The sequence below is a fragment of the Gossypium arboreum genome, chromosome 1, assembly GCF_025698485.1.
Source record: "Gossypium arboreum isolate Shixiya-1 chromosome 1, ASM2569848v2, whole genome shotgun sequence".
NCBI lineage: Eukaryota > Viridiplantae > Streptophyta > Magnoliopsida > Malvales > Malvaceae > Gossypium > Gossypium arboreum.
Window position 1 is genome coordinate 92,760,749 of NC_069070.1, and position 9,969 is coordinate 92,770,717.

The following is a 9,969-nucleotide window of genomic DNA, read 5'->3' on the forward strand; positions in this document are numbered from 1 at the left end:
AGAACTTATGACCATGTTGTGAGTGGTACAGGTACTTAATGAAATTGATGAGATGTGAATTCAATTCATGTTGTATGATTAATCAGGAATGAATATGAGTAAGTATATGAGCATGTTAAGTAACTCAGGTATGTATGCCAAACTCATAAGAAATGATTCCGGTTTATGATGTACTTTTGGTGAGGATGTAAATAGGTAAGTCATGTCTATGAGAATGATTTTGTGATGACCTTGTGATTATAGGTCTATACTTATGATGTATAAACATGTATTTTACCAATGTGGTGAAAATGAATTAAATAAGGGTGATAAACTTAGTATCATAAAATTACACTAAAACAGTTTTGGACAATAGCAGCAGTCCGACTTTGAAAATTCACCAAATATTTTTTAAATTGAGTTAAAGGCTGAAAAAAATATGAAACTAAATTTTAATGAGTCTAGTTTCACATAGAAGAAATGGTGTAAGCAAACGAGTTTCATAATATGAAATATTTAAATTGCTGTGAGACAGGTGTTAGAATGATTTTGAAATCCCCTGTTCTGATTTGAGAAAATCATTGGAAATTGTAAAAAAATAGCTATGGGTTATAATTTATATGCTTAGAATTACTAATGAGTGTTTTTTCAAGATAAATAGTCGGGAATGTCATCTGAGTCCCGTATTATGAGATAATTAATTTTTAGTGAAGAAGGGTCGGAACTATTAGATAGCAAAAAAGGGGTAGCTTTCAGGAATAAACTCTAATTATTGGCTAAACCAAAATTATTAAAATTTTATGGTAAGAAGATATGTGAGTCTAGTTTCAGGGAAAATTAGTGGATCTTAATTTGGAGTTACGTAGCTCCAGATATAAATAATTTAGTGGCCACGACTCGAGAAAATAGCTTGACTAGAACTTAAGTAAAAATGAAAATAGGGTTGTATTACCTTGAGAAGCAAGTTGATAAATTGCTTATTATTTTCATACAGTCGTACTAAGCTATAAAGCTTACCCTCTCCTTTCCATTTCTTTAGTGTTGTCAGGTTAGCTCGAGGTTGTAGATCATCAGAGGCAGCATCACACTATCAAGCCATCACCTTTGAAGTATTGACATATGTGTATTAAGAACCTTCAAGTGAGTGGCATGTATAGGGACTTAATTTTTATGATAGATGTTGTTATGATTAGCCAAATGTATTGGCTTATATTGATTAATTGTATACAGCCATGAGATGTGGCTTATAATGATTGTAGTTTGTAAGCCTAGTTATTCATGATAAGTTCTAATGCTTGTGACGCGATGATGTTTTTATGCTTGTGGGACATGCATGATTGGTGTTAAGACATGTATGTATGATAAATGCTTCATGACCAATCAAAATGATTATAGCCATGAAGTAATTGTATGGTATAGAAATAAGACGATGATGATTGAACATGAATGCTTAATGTCTAAATAAGGTCACTTGACAAGGTCAATGAATAAGGATTAACGTGTCTAGACTTGATATTATATTAGTATGTGAAACTTGTGAACGATAGCATGTTAAAGTGTGGATAACATGGCGTAGCACACGGGTGCATGGTTTGACCGTGTGGTTAAATTTTGTTTGCTGATGTCATAGTCAGAGAGTTACATAGCCTGAGGAGACAGGCGTGTCCCTGTGCCCACACGGGCGTGTGACCTTGTTTCATGGAAAGAAATTTTTTAAGTTTTCTCAAAACTTTCTAAGGTTCTCGGTTTAGTCCCTGACGAATTTCAATGCATGTTTAGGGAATCTTAGGCCCGTGTATGGGACATTATGCATGTGTATGAAAAGTTTTGAATTAAAAATAAATTTTATGGCTCAGCTTTTTCATGTATGTGAATGTTTAAGTCCAATAATGCCTCATACCTTTTCCTGGTGTCAGACACGGGTAAGGGGTGTTACACAATCTCAATTCCATCCATCAATTAAATAAATACATATTTAAGTTCAATTATACAAATTTACCTCATGTATAGAAATGACGAAACGGATCGACTATTCAATTACTTTGCTTTTTTCCCGATCTAAGTTCGAATTCCTCTTTTCTTGATCTTTCAGTAATCAAAATCAGCTTATTTATTCCTCTATTTATTCAATTCAATCCAAAAATATAAATTTGAGCTATTTTACACATTAGCCCCTAAACTTTCACTTTTTTACAATTTAGTCTTTAATACACAAAATCACAAATTCATGAAATTCAAGACTAACCCATGCTAGTTGAATTACCATTATACCCCTAACAGCCCATATTTTTCATTTATTTTACATTTTAACCAAAAAGTTTCAACATTTCTCAATTTAATCCTTATTTTGCTTTTTCACTAAAAATCACTTAACAAAACTTGTATATCTATCAACAAGCATTCATTATCTATCAAGAAACTTCAAAACACACATGTATTCATCAATGAAATCATTCAAAATCTTTAACAGTTATGCAAAATAGTCCCTGGGATAGCAAGTACTAGATGCAACAATTACAAAAACATAGAAATCATTAAAAACTGAGCAAAAACAGACTTACAATTGAACCCTGAAGTAGCCGAATGATTCAAAACCTAAAATGGCTTTCTTCCCCCTTCAAATTTGGCAATAAGAAGATGAATGGCTTAAATTTATGTGTTGTTTTAATTAAATTAACCTTTATTTATTAATTTACACTTTTAACCTTAAATAATAATCATCAAAATACCTTACTAAATGTCCATATATGTCCACTCATGCTATTAATGGTCTAATTACAATATAAGGACCTTTACTTTAAGGTTCTATAGCTATTAGATACTTTTACCTAATAGAACTCCACTTTTACTCTTTACACGGTTTAGTCCTTTTTATCAAATTAACCATTCAAAAGATAAAATTTTTGAACGAAATTTTCATACAATCACTCAATCATGCTGTAAACATTAAAATAATAAAAGAAATATTTTAACCTCAGATTTGTGGTCCCGAAACCACTATTCTGATTTGACTAAAAATGGGCTGTTACAGCTTGTTTCCAATACGACTCTAAAGAACATTGTAGAAGGTTCCACCCGAGAAAGCCAGATGAAAGGAAAGAACAAACTGCAACGTTAGTGCCAACCTCGCTTAGAGGAAGAAAACTGGGGACTAGTAGTAGTGTCAGTGGTAATCGGGGAGGAGCTAGGGATACATCAAAGAGATCTAAGGCTCGTGCGTTTGCTAAAGCCTATGCAATCTAGGCCAAAGAGGAGGTTGTTGCTCCTAATTTGAATGTTGGTACATTTTTCTTATTTGATATATTTTTCCATGCATCAGTTGATCCTAGGTTGACTCATTCATACATCTACACATCATTAGTAGCGGAGAGAAATATACCAGTAGAAAAGATAGAATTTGATGTACACGTGACTAAACCTGTAACAACTTTTTTCAATAGTTTCAAAAATAGTGGTTTTGATACCACAATTTTGACGAGTGAGTCCATAAAAATTGTTATTTAATATTTATGAGTCAAGTATAGTAAAATAGTAAATCATGATTTGGTAGATTTAGTAATTGAATAGTTAATAAAGTACAAGTGTTCTAACTTAAAGTTAGTGTTTTAAAAATGAGGTATTGATACCTCGTTTCCAAAATCCAGGCCCTAAATAATTTTATTAAATATTCGAAGTTGTTATATAGGTGTATTTAATTTTAGTCTAGAAATTTTGGAGATTGGAGGGTTAATTAAGATACAAGGACTGAATCGTAAAAACCATAAAAGTTAATTGCTATTGGTTTTTAGTTTTTAAATGGATAAATTAATAACTGTTTAAGGTTTTATGTGGCAAATTACCCTCTTTATAGTTAGTGGCCTGTTAGTATATGGTTTATTTGAATTTTATAATTGAAAATTTAATTAAATTAAGTTAAAATAATAATAAAACAAGTTATCATCCATTTTGTTTTCATTACCTTCTTTCTTCTCCAACCAAAAACACCAAAAACCTAAGGAAACCATAGCTCTTTTCTCCAAGCACAATCAGCCATTGCATGTGAGTATTCACAGGGCTCATTTTTCGTAATTTTTATGTTTTTGAGATCATTGTATCTTAATCTAGCTAGCCTAGGTATTAAATCATAAAACTATTAAAAGTTTTAAAAGTTACCATTGATGTTTTCTGAAGTTTTTTATGTTAAGTGGTAGGATTTGAAGCTTTGATGGAAAATATGACTATTTTATAAAGTGATTTTTGTTAGTTTTGAGTTTAAGGACCAAAATGAAAATATGTTGAAATTAGCAAGAAATTATTATAATATAGATGATTGAGGGCTGTATAAGGATAAGATTAAAGTCGTATGAAAATTTTCGGGCTTAAATATGAAATATATGCTTAATTTAGTTTTAGGGACTAAATAAACTGTAAAAATTTAGGGAAATTATGAAAAATGATAATATGATATCTTATGTATTGAATAAGATGTTTTAAGGTATTTAGAATTGAAAATTTGAAAGAATTACTGTATAGATCAAGAAACAATTCAAACAGTAGATAAGCGAGAAAAAGGGGAAATAGCATATTAGTCATCGACACTTCCACTATTAATGTTTCTACCTGGTAAGATCATACGATATAGTTCTATGTATTTTTGTAATGATTATGCTGAATTTTATATTTTGGAATGTTTGAATGTATACTTAAATGCAACAAATAGATTTAGAAATATTAGATATTATTTAAAATGTGAAATTGTGCTAAGGTTGTGATGAAATATATTGTTATATATATGTGGAAAATTGGATTGGATGATTCTGATTATGAATTTGAAATAGAGAAATGTTTATAAACAAAATGTGAGAAAACTTGTTACCTTATTAATTGTTCGAGTAGGGTCAGGTATAATTAGCATGCCATAAGATAGAAAGAGTTCAGGATTTTACGACTACGTGCTAAGGGGTGTTAGGCACACTAATTGTCGGTTATACCAACTAATGCTAGGCATATTTATTGTCAATTTTACCAAACAGCACAAGGCACAATTCATTATTACGGATTTATCATCAGGTACTAGGTGCCAAATCGGTGTGTTGGTTGGATCTACGTATCCATCCAAGTCCGAGTCATGTTAATAGGGAAAATTGAAATTGGAAACTGTGATTACAACTTGTGGAATGAGTTAAAATAAAGTTAATTATGAACTTTAGATTGCATAGAATGAACCTTTAGATGAAATGATACATTAATGTTGATTTTTCAATGAATTTGAGTGAAAGGGTGAAAGTACATGTAAAATGTACATATTGTTCATTACATTTAACTTATACATTAGTATGTATCATATTATGTTTAATATTTGGATTATAAAAATACCATTGAGTTATACTCAACGTACGATTTTGTTTCGTGCGTAGGTTAGGTATTGAAAGAATCGGTTGTCAATCCAACATTCAGTGGCAATCCTGAACTCAAGTGTTGGTGAATTACTCTTTTTGGTATTGGCATGTACCTAGGAATGTTTTTATATTTATAATGGCCATTTTTTGTTTTGGTTGGCATTTTGAAGGCTATGTATATATATATATATATATATATATATATGTATGAATGTGATGTTAATGGTCTTGTTGTTGATGACTTGTTAGGTTGCTTGGTTTTTATGCCTAATGTTCAAATGGATTAGATAATATCATGGTATGCATTGTGGTTTGATTGATGCTTGGATGTGAAATGATGGATGATATAGATTTAGGTTATGTTTAGGGATATTTTGGTAAGTTAATTCTTAATACTGGAGATTGGTTGAATGGTTAATTGGTAATTGAGAAGTTGAAGATGAATAGTAATTTAGTGATTATTAAATTGGTATTTGTATGTTCTTTTGGTTGTACTTTGTATGATGGAAATGGTTGACGTGCCTTAAAGGTATATTGGTATTTTTGTGTGTATATTCATTTGGTTAGCTTAAATTATGAATTGAGGTGTAAATTTTGAAATATTAGTTAGGCACATAGGATGGTGATTTTAAAGGATGTTTTGGGCTTGTTTTAATTTTCTTTTGAAGTGGTTGAATATGGTTTAAAACGAGTGACTTGTAGCTGTAACGCATGGGTTTGTGCAAGTGTACACAGTCATTATCAAGTAATAATTAAGTATCAGGTTATCATCTCCATAGGGATTGTATTTTTGTTAAATCACTTAATTGTATAATTATATTAACAACTTGGTAAATAAAAACACAATATGATTAGGAAGTGATGATTAAAAGTAAATATATTAAACTAAATGCAATCATTTCTAATGCAAATTATCATAAATATGCAAACTATATGAATGAAATAGATTTTAGCAAAATTAAACACAATTTGCAACAATTATAACATAAATAAACTAGGACAATTACTTTAATTAAACTAAATTTATTATCAACATGCTTAATAACATTCGGAAAAACATTCCATAGCAACTCGATCTTTCATGAGTTTGGAAACCACTTTAGGTCCTTTCGGAATCCTTTACTTAGTAAATAAGCATTTTAATGATCCTTATTTACTAAGGGTTTCTTAGCTTTCATGTGAGGTAATAGGGACATGTTAGGTTTGAAGCAATTTAATCGCACAAATCTAAAAACTATGCTGATAACAGAGCTTGGTTAGAGTTGTTATGCAATCTGCAATTTAATCAGGTTAGGATCTAAATTGAGCATGCACATTTCAATTATGTGTCCATTAGCCGTCGTCTGGTTAGGATTGCTCAGCTAATTCAGGTGCATTTCAATCACGTATGAACGAAATACAGACTTGATTTTAATTGAAAACATGATCGATTGAGGCACAAACATTATAAGCATAAATCAAATAAATATTATTTAATCAAGTAATCATCCTAGCTTAAATAAAATTAAGCTAAAATTGTTATAAACAAGAACAAAGAACACATAGAAAACATTTTAAGATTAAATTAAAGAAAAGAAAGATTAAACTCAAATCAAAGTGGCTGTCACCCAAGCCTCTGACTGACAAGGCTCCTTCGCTTCTTCACTTTGCTTCTTTGCTGATGGCTTTCCAAGGTGGCTGACCAAGGGCTCTTTAAAAGGATTTAATTGCTAAAATCTCTATAAAGATATGATTCTAGGTGTGGGGAATGGAAAATGCTAAAGAGAATTGAGAGAGAAGAGAATGATGAGGGATGAGGGATGATGAATGAGGGAATGAAGGGGTCTTATTTATAGGTGAAGAGAGGTGGGTAGTTTGCTAAAAATAGCTAGGTTTAGTCTTTTCAAACTTCTTTCAGAGTGGCTGGCAATATTTAGTGGAATTTGATCTGATTTTTGCTTGATTTTTAGGCAATTTAAATGCCACAATAACTCAGGACTAAGACTTGGTTAAATGTAAATCGTCGGGCAAATCTCTAATTTCTTCAACAATGCAAGGACCTTGTGTATTTAAACCAAAAAGCGATTTAAATAGACAGCCATGTGTAGCCGAATTTGGGTTGACTTGGTCTTCAATTTGGATGGTTTTTGTAATCCAACAAAGCTATCAGACCTGTCCAAAATAAATCAATAAGTTAAAGGACCAAAGAATAAAATTTATCCAATTTAAATAATTAATTACAACCTAGATTATTAATGAAATATTTAAAATGATTTATTAAATATATTTTTATATTTTATTATTTAATTTAATCATACATGGCCCATTTTATGTCTTAAAAATGTAATATGTTCAAATCAATATAAAATAAGCCATTTTATGCATGAAAACTATATAATAAAGCATAAAATCACATTTTAATAATTTCTATGTCCTAATTTCATATTTTCACATATTTCATTAATTTATTAAACAATTACTTAGTTTTAACAACTAATTTAAGTAAAAAGGTTATAAATTACATAGGAAAAATCCTATATATTTTTCAGTTTATAGTAGCTAAGTGATTTATGCTAGAACTCTTATTTTGAAAGGTAACTACAGGTTCACACGGTCTGAGACATAGTCCATCACACTACTATGTGCCATACATGGGATCATGGCACGACTGTGCGATTTGTAAAAATTTAAGTGGTTTTGGTGCACATGGGCATAGAGAGTTACAAGGTTTGCTCACACGGCTATGTGACCTTTCCACACGGCCATGTGACCCACTCACATGGCCTTGTGGCTTATCTTACAAAGGTACGATTTAGGGACACGATCATGTGGTTCATCACACATGGGCTAAGCTTTCACACATGGGCAAGGGACATGGTCGTGTGACCTCTGTAAGTAGATTTTTTCTTCCTTTTTAAATTTGTTTCAATTTAATCCCTATCAATTGCTTGCTTAGTTTTGTCCTTCCGTAAGCTCGATATTAATTCAATTGATTGAATCACATGATAATTTGATTAATTATGAATTGTTGATAATTAATTGAGATTTTAAATTATAATGTGCTTGTAAATGTTTGTATTTGCTTGTAGCACCTTATTACTCGAGTTTGGTGACCGGACCGAGTAAAGGGTGTTACATCTTATCTTTGTTGCTAATGAAAGAGATCGAGCTATTCGGTAGTATGTTATGCCCTTATTCAGTGAACTCAATCCAAGGATTTTAAGACTCGAAATTGAGGCCCCCTTAGTTTGAGTTAAAACAAGTGATGTTTCAGACATTGCAAACAATGAGACAATTCAGTAGGATGCCTACTAAAGATCTACATCTGCACCTCTACTTATTTATGGAAGTAAACAACTCTTTCAAGCTACCCAGAGTATCTAAAGATGCCTTAAGATTGAAGAAATTCTCATATTCGTTGCGAGATCGAGCACGAGCATGATTGAATTCCTTACCGCCCAGTTCTATATCCACTTGGCAAGAATTGGAGGAACATTTTCTGAATGAAATATTTTCCACCAAGTAAGAATGCTAAATTCTGAAATAAAATTTCTATCTTTCAACAAGCTGATGATGAGACCTTGTATAAGGCATGGGAGAAATTTAAGGAACTATTCCGAAAATGCCCTCATCATGGTATTCCTCACTACTTCCAATTAAAGACCTTTTACAATGGTCTCAATGCTCACACAAGAATAGTGGTGGAAGCTTCAAGTAACGGAGCTCTTCTTTCAAAGTCATGCAATGAAGAGTATGTTGAAATACGTGTTGAAACCCCATATATTTTGGGATATTTTTTAAATTTATTTAGGTAGATAAATCCTAGAATAATCAACTGAGAATTTTTAGGAATACTTTTTTATCTTTTAGTAGTTTACTAGAATAAGGGAATTACTTTCCTAGTTAGGTTATGAGTATTTTTTCTATTTATATTTAGTTTTTTCCTTAACAAAATTAGAACAATTTTATTGAATACTCTCTTGAAAACTTTCATGGCATCTGTGCTAGGCTAAATCTCCAATAACACCATGGTTAAAACAACCTCCACTTAAGATAAGAGATCGAAAAAACAAATAAAGCTAGAAAGTTTTATCGTCGGAACAACTACCAAAAGTGCAATGACTAAAAGGATAGAGGTGTCTCACCTCTCTTTTCAGTTGACATCTCACAAGCTGAATGGCATGAATTCCCTCAAATGGTCGCAATCCATGAAATTAGCAATTGATGAGCATGGCAAGCTAGGCCATTTTATTGGAAAAGTCAAGCAACCTGTAACAGCCCAAACCCGGCCAAGTAGATTTGACCCGAATTTGGCGAACTACATTAGCCACCAAAGTGACTTTCCGTTAACTCCCAACCTAACCTCCAACACACCAACTATTTACAACATAAATTATGCTAAGTTATAGCACAATTGTGAGAATAATTCATGCATAAGATATAAACATGCAAGTTAACAAGCATACATAGGTAGGGTTTGCACCACAACATAGGCTTGAATACGTCTAACAACATAGGTTCGCCCATTAGAATAACATATGAGTTCGCAGTATAGTATAAAGCATGAGTTCGCATGAAAACATAAGTTCACATATCAAAGTAACACACACTGTTCTCATTAAAGACAAGGCAT

General features: G+C 31.6%; 1 non-coding gene across 1 annotated transcript; it reads right to left on the minus strand.

Moving 5' to 3' along the window:
- Positions 1 to 8,869: 8,869 nt before the first annotated feature.
- LOC128281774 (small nucleolar RNA R71) lies at positions 8,870 to 8,976 on the minus strand. The gene has a single exon (XR_008272042.1). It is a non-coding gene; the product is annotated as a small nucleolar RNA R71 (small nucleolar RNA).
- Between the last annotated feature and the right edge of the window lie 993 nt (positions 8,977 to 9,969).